Here is a 14,779-nt window from a genome sequence, read left to right as displayed (position 1 = left end):
AGAAACCTGGCTAAAACCAAGCGATTACATTGCTTTAAATGAGTCAACCCCACAAGATTACGGTTATAAACATGAACCTCGTCTGAAACGCAAAGGAGGAGGTGTTGCTGTAATTTATAGTAATATTTTCAAAACCACTAAGAAATCTAGTTGTAAATATAATTCTTTTGAAGCGTTGGTGCTTAATGTAAAAATATATAGTGTAAACGAGAAATCACGTTTGAAAATTCTGCTGGCTACTGTATACAGGCCACCTGGGTACCATACAGACTTTATCAAAGAATTTGCGGACTTTCTATCAGAATTAGTATTGGCTGCAGATAAAGTACTAATTGTTGGTGACTTTAATATACACATAGATAATGAAAAAGATGCATTGGGATTGGCATTTAAAGACATTATAAACTCAATTGGAGTTAGACAACATGTGTCAGGACCGACTCATTGTCGTAATCATACTCTAGATCTAATACTATCACATGGAATAGATGTTGATGCCGTTGAAATACTGCAGCAGAGCGATGACATCTCAGATCATTATCTAGTCTCGTGTAAATTAAATTTAGCCAAGGCTGCAAAGCCGACTCCGTGTTATAAATATGTTAGACCTATCACTTCTGCCACTAAAGATTGCTTTATCAATAATCTTCTAATACAGTATCGCATCAGGAAGTGCATTGTAGTCTCCCTGAGGGAAAATTTGATTCATTCATTGCTATAGGAGAGGAAGAATTTTGCAAACTCGTTAAATCATCTAAATCGACAACGTGCATGTTAGACCCTATACCAACTAAGCTGCTGAAAGAGATGCTTCCAGATGTCATAGATCCTCTTCTTAATATCATTAATTCATCTTTGTCTCTAGGATACATACCAAAAACCTTTAAGCTAGCTATGATTAAACCGCTTGTTAAAAAACAGCAACTTGATCCTACAAAATTAGTCAATTACAGGCCGATCTCTAATCTGCCATTTCTGTCAAAGATATTAGAAAAAGCAGTATCCTCACAACTGTGTTCCTTTCTTGAAAGAAATGATATCTGCGAGGATTTTCAGTCCGGATTTAGACCGTACCATAGTACCGAGACAGCTCTCGTTAAAGTCACAAATGATTTGCTCTTATCATCCGATCGTGGTTGTATCTCTCTTTTAGTGTTACTTGATCTTAGTGCTGCATTTGGCACCATTGACCACAACATCCTTTTAAATAGACTCAAACATTATGTTGGTGTGGCAGGGAGGGCGTTTTTGTTTTGTTTTAATCATTGATATTGATGGCCAGTCTATCCAATCATCGGTGCTCCTGGGCTTTAAAACCGCAGCGCAGTTACCGCTCGTCAGGCGTCATGTTTTGAATCACCGCGTCATTAACGCGCTTCCGCCACTGCTTCCTGGAAACCGGATGCGAGCACCCGAGCCGGTAAGGGGAAGGCGCTGCTAGTTGTTTTTAGCTCCTGAATTGTATTCAGTTATGTGAAATGCGTTCTTTTAATGTACCTTAGAGACACCGCTTCGCTTTGAAGAGTGTGCTGCTGTCCCCCGCTGCACAAGCTCGTTAGGATTGTTATTGTTTGCGTGTACTGGATGCGCGTACGGAATCTGGATGCTGGAGAAGGTAGGGAGAGTTTGCTAATCGTGCGCTGTTGCATGACATGCGTGCCTTTGAAGTGCTAGTCGTATTTAAGAATATGTCCTAATCTTTACCCTTTCTCAGTTGTGAGAACCTGAGTTCCCTTCTAGAGAAAGCTACGTTTCTGTTTCCTCGACGATCGGTATGTATTAGTTTTACGTGCGTATTAATTTGGAGAATTTATCTAGCAGAGTAACAATCTTATGTTGTTTATAGGTCCATAAAGGGCTATAACTCATTCCAGACGGGGTTCTTCGTGTTCATTTACTGCCGCAGTGCTGTCCTGTTTCAATTCGGCTGCAACTGTTACTGTCAACTGATCCAACTGCAAGTTGGGGCTTTAGTTGATTTCTTTTAGTTTCGCTTTGACTTTAGGTAGTTTTCATTTTTCTTCGAGTTGAGATTAACTACAGAGATTGGTGCTAACACCTGAACTGCCATCTTTGTTCCTCTCTCATTCTAATATATTTTGGTTCTTTCTATTTTGTTTTTTATTTGTATTTGATTTTGCTTTAAAGTTGAACTCTTTATTTTCTTATTTTCTGAAATAATAGTTCATTTCTTTAACTCATTCCAAATTGTTGGACCGGTTTGTTTAACCATTTTGCTGGAAGTTGTGTTTTTCCTTTATTGATTTCTATATGTTTTGCTGCCATTGACATCTGGTTATTTTTGCCCAACTGTTTACTTCAATTCATTAATTATAGTGTTTTGGTTACTTTGATTTTGAGCATTTATAATCCTTCCAACTAGTAAAGTGCCTTTCTTTATTTTATTTCTGTATTTGATGTATATTCTTTGTGTGTGTGTTGGCAGGGCCTGAGCACCAGGGGCAGAGGATTCTCCTTTGGTGACGGTATCTTTCTCACCGTGTGCAGTGCTTGATATTAACACGTGTGTGTGTGTGTGTGTGTGTGCGCACACAGTGAAGTGCAGTGGTCCTGCGTCTGCGGGTGGCATGCTACGACTCCCTGCCTCGGTGCCTCTTGCCCCTGCCTCGACCAGGTTCTAAACCTTTAGGGGTTCATTGAATTTGAACGAAGTGCCTGATATCCTTTTTATTGTTCCCTTTTTAGAATTGTCAATAAAAGTTTTGTACCATGACCCATGTCTCTGACCTCATTAGGTGATACGAACCTGTGTGTGCCTTTTGTTGGGCTTATTCTAATTCTTTGGGTGAAATTCCCAGAGTGGCGTAGTCGGAATGTGAATGATACAATCTTATTAATTATAATTCTTTAAGAAGCCCCCGTACACTGCCCTCGTGTCACACGCCACATCTTGGCGCAGTCGGCAGGGTTCACCATAACTTTGAGTCAGAGACATTGGTTTTTTTTGTATGTTCTTTTTCTCTGTGTTTTGTGGGTTGTTTTTTTGAAACAGGACAGCAGTGCATTGTGCCGGAGTTGTTCCAATTGGTGTCTTCTTCCTTGCAGTGGTAAGTTTCTTCTTTAAAAAGGAAAAAGTCAATTAACATCAAAATGGAGGATGAATTACAAGAATTGAGAGATTTGGTAGCCCAGTTGAGAGCTGACAACGTAAGGTTGCAGCAGGCACAGGCACCAGTTGGATTGCCTGGTCCTGATGCAGCCTTGCCCGGTACCTCTACTGCTCCGCCTGTGACGCCTCAACCACTTGGTACGGTTGCACCTGAACGATTTGTTTTTGTACCGCGAGATCGACGCTGCCCAAAATTCAATGGCAAATCGGGTTTGGATGTTGACGAATGGGTTGAGGAGGCACAGGCGTGTATAAGGGTGCGCCACATGTCAAATGCAGATCAAGCTTTCTTCCTTTTTGATCACTTAGAGGGAGAGGCAAGAGAAGAGATAAGGTATCGTCCTGATCTAGAACGCGGAGACCCTGATAGGATTATTAAGGCGCTGCGTGATCTTTATGGGTGTTCCCGGTCTTATGTAGCGTTACAAGAGGCCTTCTTTTCCAGGAAGCAGCAGGAGGGTGAGACTCTGCTAGAATTTTCTCTTGCGCTTATGGGCCTTTTAGAAAGGGTTAAGAATCGGGCGCCGCATGTCATGCAAAATGCAGAAAATTTGTTGCGGGACCAATTTGTAGAGCATGTCGCTGACAGCACCCTTAGGCGAGAGCTGAAGCAGTTGGTTCGCCGCCAGCCCACTGCTACTTTATTGGAGGTTCGCGGTGAAGCAATTAGGTGGGTACAGGAGGGGATGCCTGGAGGGTCAAGAGGGCGTAGTCAGTCGGTCCCACTAGCATATTGTATTCAATATGGGGTACATGGTGGGGCACCAGTTGAAACAGCTGGGTCGCCACAGCAGTCAGAGTTTGGTGAGCTGAGGGAAATGTTACGACAGCAACAGCAGCAGTTGAATCACCTTACTCAAACCTTTGCCCGTCTCCATCCATCTAATACACGTAGTCGCTCCCCTCGTTCTGGTCCAGTTATATGTAGGCGGTGTCAGAGACCGGGCCACTTTGCTCGTGAGTGTGATGGGCAACGTAATTTCCCAAATCCCTCCCAGCCGGTGGCAGGTCCCACTACAGCTGAGAATGGACGGCTACGTCCCTCCCGGCCATCGGAAAACTAGTTCCCACCAGGTCGCAGAGTCACCGCCTGGGTGGGGAAGTAATTGACTCAAGTAGGATAGGTGTACGCAGTTCAGTCCCCCATTTAATCTCCTCTTGTCCACATGTGGTTGCCCTTATGGGAGGTGTTTCAGTGTCCTGCTTGGTGGATACTGGTTCTATGGTAACAACTATCACTGAACGTTGCTTTCGACAACATTTTGAACCATGGGGTCAGGATCGTCTTCAAAATTGTCAGTGGCTACAGCTTCGAGCAGCCAATGGGCTTACTATCCCGTACATGGGATATTTGGAGCTAGATGTGGAGATTTGTGGCAGGCTTGTCGTTGGTTGTGGTGTACTGGTTGTTCGGGATCCTCCTGGAGGCATGAGTGTGGATGTCCCTGGGGTACTGGGGATGAACATTCTTGGCCGGTGTTATAAGGAGCTTTTTGGGCAGCATGGCACCTCCCTCTTCGACTTACCTGTAGTTACACAATTACCAAGTGTGTCGAGTGCACTGCAATATTGCCAGCAAGTAAATGCTAGAGAGCGCTTAGATCAAGTAGGGTGTGTACGGGTGCGTGGACGCGGGGTGTGTCGCATACCAGGTGGCACTATTAAGCTAGTGGCGGCAACCTGTTCGGCCCAATATTTTGGCAGTACCGTTTTATTTGAGCCCCCTGAGTCAGGCCTCCCAGCTGGGCTTTTAGCATCACCTGCTTTGGTAAGAGTAATTCAAGGGACTGTCTATGTGCCGGTAGTGAATGTCGGCACCGTGGATGTGATGCTTCGCCCTACCACGGTGGTGGGTAACCTTAGGGAGGTTTACGTAGTCAGTTTGCCAAGAGGAGTCGTTGAAATAAAGCCAGTAATTGCCACTGTCCAGTCCCATAGTGTGCAGGAGAGTCCCTTGTCCCAACAGATGGAGTCTATTGATTTATCGGTTTTGTCAGAATCAGAACAGGCTCAGGTTAGAGCTCTGGTGCAGAAATACGAAGCAGTATTTTCAGGTCATGAGAACGATCTAGGTTGTACTCGCCTCATTTCCCATGACATTCCTTTATTGGATAATGTCCCAGTGCGTCAACGATACAGACGGATACCCCCTTCTGAATATGAGGTGGTAAAAACCCATATTCACCAGTTGTTGGAGGCTGGAATAGTTCGTGAAAGTTGTAGCCCTTATGCATCGCCGATTGTGCTAGTCAAAAAGAAGGACGGTAGTCTGCGTATGTGCGTAGACTACCGTCACCTGAATGCCAAGACTAGGAGGGACGCATTTCCTCTTCCTCGTATCGAGGAATCTTTGGATTCACTAGGGGGGGCTCGCTGGTTCTCTACACTGGATTTGGCCAGCGGTTATTTGCAGGTTCCTGTTTCAGAGCCAGATAAGTCCAAGACTGCGTTCTGTACGCCGTTTGGATTATTTGAATGGAACCGTATGCCTTTTGGACTTTGCAACGCTCCGAGTACGTTCCAGAGGTTAATGGAGAGACTATTTGGTGATCAGCGGTGTCAGTCCCTGCTTCTGTATCTTGACGATGTTGTTGTGTTTTCCTCCTCCGTTGCCCAGCATCTAGAGAGATTGGAGATGGTCTTGAGTCGGTTAGAGAGGGAAGGACTCAAGGCAAAGCTGGAGAAATGTGCTTTCTTCAGGCCAGAAGTTAAGTACTTGGGGCATGTTATATCGGCGCAAGGGGTGGCAACAGATCCAGGTAAAATCGAGGCTGTTGCAAAATGGCGTTGCCCTGAGACCGTTTCCGAGTTACGAACGTTTCTTGGCTTTGCGAGCTACTATAGGCGCTTTGTGGAGGGGTTTGCCAAATTGGCAGCCCCTCTGCATAAGTTAGTTGCTGAGGTGATGGGAGGTAAGTCAGGTAAGCGAAGGGGGCAGAGTCTGATTTCTGTCTGGACCGAGCACTGTCAGACAGCATTTGAGGCCTTAAAAATAAGGTTAACATCCACCCCAGTACTGGCTTACGCAGACTTTTCCAAACCCTTCATTCTAGAAGTAGACGCTAGTCATGGGGGGCTGGGGGCGGTTTTGTCCCAAGAATTTGAAGGGAAAACCCGACCCATAGCATATGCCAGTCGTAGCTTAAGGCCCACTGAGCGTAATATGACCAACTACAGCTCAATGAAATTAGAGTTTGTGGCGCTCAAGTGGGCCATGGTTGAAAAATTCAGGGAATATCTTCTAGGGCACAAGTGTATTGTGTTCACGGATAATAATCCCTTAAGTCATCTAGCTACAGCGAAGCTCGGAGCTACAGAGCAACGTTGGGCTGCAGAGCTAGCCGCTTTTGATTTTGAGGTGAGATATAGGTCAGGAAGGAGCAATGGTAATGCAGACGCTCTCTCTCGCCAGAACCCGGTGGTTCGAGGTCCGCTTGGGGGTTTGGCTGCAGGTGTCGTAGTCCCTGAGTTGTTACAGCAGGCCATTGGCATAGGATGTGCAGCACAGGTAGATGTGAGGGCAGTGAGTGCGTTGCCAGGCTATTCTACTCATGACCTGCGATCTATGCAGGAGACTGATCCCGTTATCGGACCGGTAATAAAGTTCTGGGAGCAGGGCCGGCGGCCGGGGCCCGAGGAGCGGCATCAGTTGATTAGACCATGTTTGACTCTCCTCCAACAATGGAATCGATTAGAGACGAGGGAAGGAGTGTTGTATCGGAAAGTATTTCGTCCTGACGGAGGTGAAGAATGTTACCAATTAGTGTTGCCTGATGTTTTGAGGAAAGAGGTTTTGATGCAGCTCCACCAACAACATGGGCATCAAGGGGTGGAGCGCACCAGTGAGTTGATTCGGCAGCGGTGCTATTGGCCAAATATGTTGGCTGATATTACCTTTTGGTGTCAAGAATGTGAACGTTGTCAGCTCGCCAAAGATAATCGGCCAATAGCTCGGGCTTTTATGGGCCATTTACTGGCTTCGAGGCCTAATGAAGTACTTGCGATTGACTTCACTGTGCTTGAACCCTCACATTCCGGACAGGAAAACATATTGGTGATGACTGATGTGTTTAGTAAATTTTCTATGGCGGTACCTACACGAGACCAAAGAGCTGAGACCGTAGCCCAAATTTTGGTTGAAGAGTGGTTTTACAAATTCGGTGTTCCGGGCAGAATTCATTCAGACCAGGGCCGGAACTTTGAGTCCGCTCTTATTCGGCAGCTTTGCGAGCTTTATCAGGTAAGGAAATCTCGTACCACCCCATACCACCCGGCCGGTAATGGGCAATGTGAGCGATTTAATCGCACTTTGTACAACTTGTTGCGAACCTTGCCGGGCTCTAGGAAGAGGGACTGGGTGTCTTGTTTGTCTCAAGTGATATTTTGTTATAATACCACTCCCCATCAAGTGACAGGAGAGTCTCCACATTACTTAATGTTTGGGCAAGAACCTCAGTTGCCGATCGACTTCTTGCTTGGTAGAGTGCCAGAACCGGCCGCCGGAAGCGTACACAGCTGGGTCATAGAACATCGTAGGCGGTTGCAAGTTGCCTTTGAGGGAGCACGTGAGCGCCTGAAAGCTGCGGCTGACCGTCGCAAGAGGCAGCACGACCAACATGTTCGCGATCTACCTTTGTCAGAGGGTCAGTTAGTCTATCTACGAGATCATGCAGTGCGGGGTCGCCACAAGATCCAGGACTTGTGGAGTTCGGTGACATATCAGGTGATCCGGTCCCCTGAGGAGGGAGGTGCTGTGTATGCCATTGCGCCAGTTTCAGATTTGGGCAAGGTACGCCGAGTGCATCGTTCTCTGTTGAAGGCTTGTGTCCGGAAGGACGTTACGCCTGTCAATCAGCCTACAGGTGTTGTGGAAGCCCAAGATGACCCTCAAGAGTATGATGACGATTTTATGTTGTTGGTGCCAGAGACTCCTCAGATTGTTCAGGGTCTGGGACCGTGGGGCGTTGGGCGCCCAACACAGCTTGAGGTACAGGAAGAGCGATGGCCTATGGGCCCACCTCCTGGTGGTGTGGCTTTGAGGGAGTCAGAGGAACGGGGTGTAGAACCTATAGTGGGAGAAAGTGAAACTCCTCCCAGTTCCCATAATGAGAGGGGGGTCTCCCCTCGGCGCTCGGGCCGAGCCGGAGCGGGTCAGCATTCGAATTTGCATCGTCTCCCCCAGGCTGTGGGAGAGGTAAGGAATCGAGTAACCGGTACTCCTGGGATCGTAACCCATAGCATTTCAGCCTTGTTTAGACCTTGGAGTTAGTAAATTGGAGGGGTGTCTTGTTAATTGACATTAGTCCATCGTCGGGGCGCCGATGCAGAATGATGGGGTAGATGTGGCAGGGAGGGCGTTTTTGTTTTGTTTTAATCATTGATATTGATGGCCAGTCTATCCAATCATCGGTGCTCCTGGGCTTTAAAACCGCAGCGCAGTTACCGCTCGTCAGGCGTCATGTTTTGAATCACCGCGTCATTAACGCGCTTCCGCCACTGCTTCCTGGAAACCGGATGCGAGCACCCGAGCCGGTAAGGGGAAGGCGCTGCTAGTTGTTTTTAGCTCCTGAATTGTATTCAGTTATGTGAAATGCGTTCTTTTAATGTACCTTAGAGACACCGCTTCGCTTTGAAGAGTGTGCTGCTGTCCCCCGCTGCACAAGCTCGTTAGGATTGTTATTGTTTGCGTGTACTGGATGCGCGTACGGAATCTGGATGCTGGAGAAGGTAGGGAGAGTTTGCTAATCGTGCGCTGTTGCATGACATGCGTGCCTTTGAAGTGCTAGTCGTATTTAAGAATATGTCCTAATCTTTACCCTTTCTCAGTTGTGAGAACCTGAGTTCCCTTCTAGAGAAAGCTACGTTTCTGTTTCCTCGACGATCGGTATGTATTAGTTTTACGTGCGTATTAATTTGGAGAATTTATCTAGCAGAGTAACAATCTTATGTTGTTTATAGGTCCATAAAGGGCTATAACTCATTCCAGACGGGGTTCTTCGTGTTCATTTACTGCCGCAGTGCTGTCCTGTTTCAATTCGGCTGCAACTGTTACTGTCAACTGATCCAACTGCAAGTTGGGGCTTTAGTTGATTTCTTTTAGTTTCGCTTTGACTTTAGGTAGTTTTCATTTTTCTTCGAGTTGAGATTAACTACAGAGATTGGTGCTAACATCTGAACTGCCATCTTTGTTCCTCTCTCATTCTAATATATTTTGGTTCTTTCTATTTTGTTTTTTATTTGTATTTGATTTTGCTTTAAAGTTGAACTCTTTATTTTCTTATTTTCTGAAATAATAGTTCATTTCTTTAACTCATTCCAAATTGTTGGACCGGTTTGTTTAACCATTTTGCTGGAAGTTGTGTTTTTCCTTTATTGATTTCTATATGTTTTGCTGCCATTGACATCTGGTTATTTTTGCCCAACTGTTTACTTCAATTCATTAATTATAGTGTTTTGGTTACTTTGATTTTGAGCATTTATAATCCTTCCAACTAGTAAAGTGCCTTTCTTTATTTTATTTCTGTATTTGATGTATATTCTTTGTGTGTGTGTTGGCAGGGCCTGAGCACCAGGGGCAGAGGATTCTCCTTTGGTGACGGTATCTTTCTGACCGTGTGCAGTGCTTGATATTAACACGTGTGTGTGTGTGTGTGTGTGTGCGCGCACAGTGAAGTGCAGTGGTCCTGCGTCTGCGGGTGGCATGCTACGACTCCCTGCCTCGGTGCCTCTTGCCCCTGCCTCGACCAGGTTCTAAACCTTTAGGGGTTCATTGAATTTGAACGAAGTGCCTGATATCCTTTTTATTGTTCCCTTTTTAGAATTGTCAATAAAAGTTTTGTACCATGACCCATGTCTCTGACCTCATTAGGTGATACGAACCTGTGTGTGCCTTTTGTTGGGCTTATTCTAATTCTTTGGGTGAAATTCCCAGAGTGGCGTAGTCGGAATGTGAATGATACAATCTTATTAATTATAATTCTTTAAGAAGCCCCCGTACACTGCCCTCGTGTCACACGCCACATTGGCATTAGTGGAATTGCACTAGCATGGTTTAAATCATACTTATCTGACCGTTATCAGTTTGTAGCAGTAAATGAAGAGATGTCTTATCAATCACAAGTTCAGTATGGCGTACCACAAGGCTCAGTACTAGGACCGCTGCTGTTCACTCTGTACATGCTACCATTAGGAGATATCATTAGGAAACATGGAATTAGCTTTCACTGTTATGCCGACAATACTCAGCTGTATATTTCTTCAAAACCTAACGAAACCTACCAATTCACAAAATTAACGGAATGCATAGCTGATATAAAAAATTGGATGACTAGTAATTTCCTACTACTAAATTCAGAAAAAACAGAGATTCTAATTATTGGACAAAAAACTTCCACACGTAATAACCTAGAGTACTGTCTAACACTTGATGGCTGCTCTGTTAATTCTTCGTCGTCGGTTAGGAACCTGGGTGTGCTCTTTGATACCAATCTTTCATTTGAAAGTCATGTGTCTAGTATCTGTAAAACCGCTTTCTTCCATCTTAAAAATATATCTAAATTACGTCATATGCTCTCAATGAATAATGCAGAACAATTAGTTCATGCGTTTATGACCTCAAGGCTAAATTATTGTAATGCTCTACTGGGTGGTTGCCCTGCACGCTTAATAAACAAACTACAGCTAGTTCAAAACGCAGCAGCTCGAGTTCTTACTAGAACCAGGAAGTATGACCATATTAGCCCTGTTCTGTCAACACTGCATTGGCTGCCTATTAAACATCGTATAAATTTTAAAATATTGCTGATCACTTACAAAGCACTAAATGGTTTAGCTCCGCAGTACTTGAGCGAGCTCTTAACGCATTATTGTCCTTCACGTCTACTGCGATCTCAAAATTCCGGCCAGTTAATAATACCTAGAATATCAAAATCGACTGCTGGCGGTAGATCCTTTTCCTACTTAGCACCAAAACTTTGGAACAGTCTTCCTAACATTGTCCGGGAAGCAGACACACTCTGTCAGTTCAAATCTAGACTAAAAACAAATCTCTTCGGCCTAGCATACACATAACACATTATAGACTTATATAATTAGGCTGCATAGTTTAGAACAGCCGGGACCGGGAACACTTCCCGTAAATCCTGATGTACTTGTTACATCATAAGAAGGATGGCGTCTACGCTGATATTAGTCTCTCTGTCTATCCCGAGGTTTACCGCTGTCCACTGGAACCAGGCGGTATCCAGATCTGATGAAGGACCAGCGCCAGGACACGACGACGCCGCTGACCTGAAGTGTCAACCAGTCTCTCCTCCTCTCCACTCCGACTTCAACCAACCGGAACTGGACAAATACTCTGATTCATTCTGAACTTCATACACTGTTCACTCATTGGCCAGAGGAGAACTGGTCCCCGACTGAGCCTGGGTTCTCCCAAGGTTTTTTTCTCCATTCTGTTACCTGATGGAGTTTTGGTTCCTTGCCGCTGTTGCCTTACCTTCTGGCTTGCTTAGTTGGGGACATTTAATATTCAGCAATATTATAGATCTGCCTTAAAGGTGGACGATGATGAAATTGTTTTTTGTATTATTTTCATGTTATCACTGTGAAGCTGCTTTGATACAATCTGTATTGTAAAAAGCGCTATATAAATAAAGGTGACTTGACTTGACTTGACATCCCATTAGGACACAACAAGATCTGTTTACATTGTTATTGTTAGTTTGCAGGTCAAGGTAATGCCGATTAATTTACTGTAATAAATATGCTGTAAGTACATGGACGGAAACTATAATCCTCATGTTAATCATTGAGTGGTTGGTGTTGTTACACTAATCTGGGCTTAGTTTCATTGAAGTTTTCACAGTTTTTATTAGTACCAGTGCTCTAATTGTGTCAGATTCACATTTGAATATAACCGTGTTAATCATAAATAAACAAATATTTGTAAATTTACTGTTATCATATCAAGATGAGAATCCACAGTCCTACTGTGTAAACTCTTCACAAAAGCTAAGAAAATACTGAATGCCAAAGCGATAGTGTTAACTAAAAATGCTTGAGATATTTTATCAATGAAGGACAAGAACATAACTGCTGTGAGAATGAATTTGTTTATATCCACACAATCCCATATAAAGGGCTCGTTTATAGGTGGGGGTGGAATACAGTTGTTCAACTCTCTGGCTTTTGGCTGCTGTTGATAGGAGAGGCTGGCAGAGTAAAGGCAAACAAATTATTTCAGGAATAAAAAGATCAATAGCATCTTTACTAAATCTCCCCCTCAAGACACTCATTACAGTAATCCAAAGTCATCTTTCACTGCCAAATCAGAAATTGTGGAGACAAAGACAATACTAGCTTTACTGGCTGTGGCCAGCACATAAATCCCTGTTTGGGATTTACTTAAAGCAACTGGGAAATGAGAAGTAGTGATTTACTACATTTCAATTACAGCCTCACAGTGTACTGTACAGTATGCAGATGTGTTAACATGTAAATGAGGAATCATCTCAGGTTACGCACGTAACCGTGGTTCCCTGAGAATAGGGAACGAGATGCTGCGTCCCTTTGGGATTGCTATGGGGAATGCCTCCGGCATGACTGGTGTCTAAAGTCCTTCAACGTCTACTGCGATCTCAAAGTTCCGGCCAGTTAATAATACCTAGAATATCAAAATCGACTGCTGGCGGTAGATCCTTTTTCTACTTAGCACCAAAACTTTGGAACAGTCTTCCTACCATTGTCCGGGAAGCAGACACACTCTGTCAGTTCAAATCTAGACTAAAAACAAATCTCTTCGGCCTAGCATACACATAACACATTATAGACTTATATAATTAGGCTGCATAGTTTAGAACAGCCGGGACCGGGAACACTTCCCGTAAATCCTGATGTACTTGTTACATCATAAGAAGGATGGCGTCTACGCTGATATTAGTCTCTCTGTCTATCCCGAGGTTTACCGCTGTCCACCGGAACCAGGCCGTATCCAGATCTGATGAAGGACCAGCGCCAGGACACGACGACGTCGCTGACCTGAAGTGTCAACCAGTCTCTCCTCCTCTCCACTCGACTTCAACCAACCGGAACTGGACAAATACTCTGATTCATTCTGAACTTACTGTTCACTCATTGGCCAGAGGAGAACTGGCCCCCGACTGAGCCTGGGTTCTCCCAAGGTTTTTTTCTCCATTCTGTCACCTGATGGAGTTTTGGTTCCTTGCCGCTGTTGCCTTACCTTCTGGCTTGCTTAGTTGGGGACATTTAATATTCAACAATATTATAGATCTGCCTTAAAGGTTTTTGTATTATTTTCATGTTATCACTGTGAAGCTGCTTTGATACAATCTGTATTGTAAAAAGCGCTATATAAATAAAGATGACTTGACTTGACTTAAACACTACAATTAACTTGACATTGGCAGGCGGCAGCCTATGACGTCACCACAGGTGAGGCCGAGAGTATAAAAGGGCACCTGTGAAATACTTCATCCACTTGTTGTCTGAAGGAGACATGTACAGGAATACCGGAAGCATGGCAAAGGGACTCAGCGTCTCGTTCCCTATTCTCAGGGAACCATGGTTGCATGCGTAACCTGAGACGTTCCCTTCCGAAAGGGAACTCGAGCTGTGTCTCCTAGGGGTCTCTATGGAGCATGAAATACCCACACTGCCATGCTGAAATTGATGAGTGCCCTATTGGCTGAGCTAAGTCAAAGGACTCGAGAGTCAAGCGCACTAGTTCACGTGTCAGATTCTATCACTCTGAAAAGAATCAGAGTGAGAACAGACACGAATGTATCGATACGTGTGCCTTAAACTCCCTCAAGAGCTGAACACGCTTGTGCAAACACTCCCTCTCAGGAGGGAGAAGAAAGGAATAGTATAGCATCATACCTAGCGCATCCAGCTTCTTCGAAGAAAAGACAGCATTCCACATAAATGCGCGTCCCACATCCCTCGAGAGTAGGGACGGCACAAACTGAACTTTTCATTGAGAAATATAGCAAGAGGAGACCCATGGAATGCGTGCATTCAGCTCCCTCAGTAGCTAAATGCACGTGCTCCTCACTGTGCAAAAAAAACTCCTGAAGACAAGAAAGAGGATGACATATTTCACAGGTGCCCTTTTATACTCACGGCCACACCAGTGGTGACGTCATAGGCTGCCGCCTGCCAATGTCAAGTTCATTGTAGGGTTTAGACTCATGCTTCAGACACCAGTCATGCCAGAGTCATTTCGTATAGCGACCCCTAGGGGACACAGCGCGAGTTCCCTTTCGAAAGGGAACTTTCTTGGTCAGTTCATTTGTATTATATGCCTTTTATCAATTTGTTTCAAACTCTATTTAAAACTCTTATTTGTTTTGTATCATGTCTTTAGACAACTTAATTGTGTAAAACTGTTGAATAAGTGAAAGGATAGTATTCGAAAAACTGCTCTGTGGAAATGATTTCAATATCAAGAAGAAAGTGAAAAGTCCTTAAAAAAGCCAAAGAAAGGCTTAAAACTCCAAAACACTTGCTATGTTTCAATTTTGGGATATTGCATAAAAAAACTCTGGATGAAAACACCAAGATGCACATAATTTCTAAAAATGCCAATGAAATACTTATGAGCTAAACTGAGGCTAAGGCATAACAAAA

The 14,779-nt window shown here is 44.4% G+C and overlaps 1 protein-coding gene and 1 long non-coding RNA gene across 3 annotated transcripts in view; both read left to right on the top strand.

The window, feature by feature from the left end:
• The window catches only part of LOC307012476 (uncharacterized protein), a 102,722-nt gene extending 89,616 nt beyond the window's left edge, over positions 1-13,106 (top strand). Inside the window, exon 2 of the mRNA XM_079639180.1 lies at positions 13,090-13,106. The gene's annotated coding sequence lies outside the window, so the exon portion shown is untranslated. The remainder of the gene's footprint in view (positions 1-13,089) is intronic.
• LOC306983768 lies at positions 1,251-2,481 on the top strand. Of its 2 annotated transcripts, none has more exons than XR_013794429.1 (3): positions 1,251-1,420; positions 1,503-2,005; positions 2,447-2,481. It is a non-coding gene; the product is annotated as an uncharacterized lncRNA (long non-coding RNA). The 2 variants fall into 2 exon arrangements; XR_013794430.1 differs by having other exon boundaries at positions 1,251-1,772; positions 1,847-2,005.
• Positions 13,107-14,779: the final 1,673 nt, after the last annotated feature.

Source organism: Phoxinus phoxinus (genome assembly GCF_949152265.1).
Source record: "Phoxinus phoxinus genome assembly, chromosome: 16".
Lineage (NCBI taxonomy): Eukaryota > Metazoa > Chordata > Actinopteri > Cypriniformes > Leuciscidae > Phoxinus > Phoxinus phoxinus.
This window is presented reverse-complemented; position numbering and strand designations above follow the sequence as displayed.